Genomic DNA, 3,416 nt, shown 5'->3' with positions numbered 1-3,416 from the left:
TATTATTATTATTATTATTATTATTATTATTATTATTATTATTTTGTAAAGCCATTATCTCTGAAAGGTAACTTGTTTCTATTATAATATTTTATTATTATTTTTATTATTATTATTATTACTATTATTATTATTATTATTATTATTATAAAGCCATTATCTCTGAAAGGTAACTTGTTTCTATTATAATATTTTATTATTATTATTATTATTATTATTATTATTATTATTATTATTATTATTATATTATTATTATTATTATTATTATTATTATTATTATTATTATTATTATTATTATTATTGTTATTAAGCCATTATCTCTGAAAGGTAACTTGTTTCTATTATAATATTAGTAGTTAATAAAATCTGACCGACTGGGTGATAGGTTAGGTTGTCAGCAAATTAACAGTCATCTTCATCACACCCTCGTTGCACTTAACATTGTTGTGCAAGAAATTGCTGTTGTATTTGCTCTATTGAAGAAAGCATCGTTTGCAACGTACAGCGGTACTATTCATATCTTGTCATTGTGAATGAATTAATTTAATTTGCTAATTGTTTCTCATAGCCTTTCTATTCATAAAAAATATAATACATGTAGCATGCCAAAAGGGAGTGTCGAAACAGCTGTTGTCCATATTGCCAAGCCCCGGATATCTGGCGATATTATCGAAGGTCAAAGACCACTGACATCTATTTAAAATAAATGTTTTCAATTGCTATCTATTGGCAACGCATTACATGATTGTTAATTATTGAGCTCAATTAATATAACCCTGAGTTGATAATAATAAGTGAAATTAATGTGAAACGAATTGTTGATTGTCGCAAAGGTTCATTGTATAAAAATAGCCTATTGTTATTTGCATTATAATAATAATTATTATTATTATTAGGTCATTACCTTCCCCTCCGAAGGAGGAAGCGAGGGTATGATTGAAGATGCAGATTTTAGAATATTTTCTGGCCGTATATATCTCATAACCTGATGTCTCAATTTTATTCTTATTAAAGTGATAATAATTGTCAATAATTATAAATATGAAAAATGTATTCTATAAATTAAAAAGTTAACAATATTGATAATAAATTATAATGTTAAGAAAACCAAAACGAGAGGGAGATTCGAACCTCATACAGTCGATCTACTCCGCACATAGTACGTGCACCTTAATCCGCTCGGCTCACTTGACCTGATGCGTATGGTTAGTAATATTACACCCCTAATACAACCAGCGGATCAGGAGAATTGACTATAATAGATACGGCGCAACAGGGCGAGGGCTTGTAATCGCAGATTATCTTGTTATTATCATTATTATCATTATCATTATTATCATCATCGTCATTATCAGCGTTGTTATTTTTCTTAAATAGTATGTATTCTAGAAAATTGTTACTGTGAAATTAGTTCTGTTAAGCTGTTATAAGTATTTAATAAGTTATTAGAAAGAAGAGTTATTGAAATCCAGTGACTGTCTGAAAACCAAAAGGTGAGAAGCAGAGGAATGGTTTACAAGGACCTATTATTATTCTGCATGAAAACAGCGATAGCTGACCTTAAGCATAAGGGTATTGATATTTGGATTCGATGGGTAATGAGTAACAGCCCATGATACCAAATCCTGTACAGGAATATGATGATGTTGCAATGAGTACAAATAATTAACAAGAGTTCTGTATCATGTGTGACAAAACAACAAAACTTGCTGAATTAACAGGTATGAATGTAAAACATACAAAATGTGGTTTATTACACGGGCACCGGACGGGAAATAATTGTACAGTAATAGTAAAGACCTAACATTTTATGTAAATTTGTCAAAGCTTTAAGAGACGCAATATCTATTTTTTTTTCTACTGTAATTTTTTCCCTTGTTGGTGTTGTTCTTTTTTGTCATTTTCGATGTCTATTTTATATCAAATATGTTTTTGATGAATGAATAAAAGAATTAATTATTATGATACAATTTCAAAGCTGGGCAAATACAAATAGGCCTACTTAGGATTCGATGTAAGTTTAGATGGAAAAGTATCTGACGCCCAATTGGAAATCTGCAATGATTTCAAAGTAAATATGACACTAATTGATTTTTCCCCACTCCTAAATGTGGCTAAGCTATAATAAAGGCGAATAATGAAATGGCATTGTCAAAGATAAATTGTCAAAGCTCTGTGTAATATGTCAACTACATTAAAGAAATTGAAAAAAAATGACAATATAATTGTTAAGTACCTACGTCATCTAACAGATACCTCATGTTTATACCATGTAGCAAAGGGGGTCTAGGTATTATTAATCCTGTAACCATGTGTCACTGTAAAAGCAAAGATCCACACAATGTTGTCCTGTCGTTTGTGGCACGTTTAAAAGATAAACGTGTTTAGGTCCGCCTAATGTGTTTAGGTTTCTGACGTGTTTAACATTAAATGTGCTTAGGTATTTGACATCGTGATGTCAAATACCTAATTCTAAACACGTAAAGATCCTAAGCACATTAAGATATATCTAAACACATTTAGCTTTTAAACGTGTCACCAGAGAGGAGACAAAATTGAGTGGAGCTTTGCGTTAAAATCCTCCACGCTGTGTTCACAGTGTGTAGTTTGCTTCTAAGTTATCGTTCCTATTCCAGTGTTTAAATTCTGATAACGAACAAACCAAATTTAGTGCCAGACAGTCATTCAAATTGCATATGAATAAGCGTAAAGATATAAATGTTATTGATGATGAAGATACTTGTATTTTCGGTGGTTATGTGGTGGATAAACTTGGTCGAGTGATTAAAGACGGAAAGGTTAAATGACCTAAGTTCATCTGGGTCGAACATAATGAGTTGTGTATGCATGAACATATTGAAATTAGATTAAAAGATGATACATTCTATGCCTTGTACAGTTATGATGGAAATGTTAAAGCATTTCAAAAATGATAATTCGCTTTCCAATTTCATTAAAAAAGAAATTAAAAAGTTGTCATCATTCTTTCTTGCAATTTGAGAGATAATATTGTTAGTTGCTGCGAAGCAGCCAATTCATATTCTTGACAGCGATTTGACCTCTGAAAGGTCAATGTTTGTCAAAAAAACAAGGGCCTAAGACGACTGAAAAGCGGAGTTTCCATCTTTCGTTCTGCCGGGTAAATTCAATTACTTTAGGCGACGTTTGTAGACTAACCAACACATACCAACGTCCGCATGTCGCGCTAGCCTTATCCTACTCTAGGCCTAGACTAGCTAGGATGGTATAGGCCTATCCTTGAAGGGACGAAGGTCCCAATGAAAAACAACGTCGCTCCTTGATAGCTAACATTGTCTATTTAACATCACAATAATTCATTATTAGACCTATAGTTGTTTTTTGAATTGTACTCCACAAATCTCAGCCGATACCTCGCACAACTGGCTAACGTCTCT

Source organism: Anneissia japonica, unplaced genomic scaffold (genome assembly GCF_011630105.1).
Source record: "Anneissia japonica isolate Jap-2015-1 unplaced genomic scaffold, ASM1163010v1 scaffold1889_len2455224_cov183, whole genome shotgun sequence".
NCBI lineage: Eukaryota > Metazoa > Echinodermata > Crinoidea > Comatulida > Comatulidae > Anneissia > Anneissia japonica.
The sequence above is the reverse complement of the archived record's forward strand: the minus strand, read 5'-3'. Positions refer to the sequence as shown.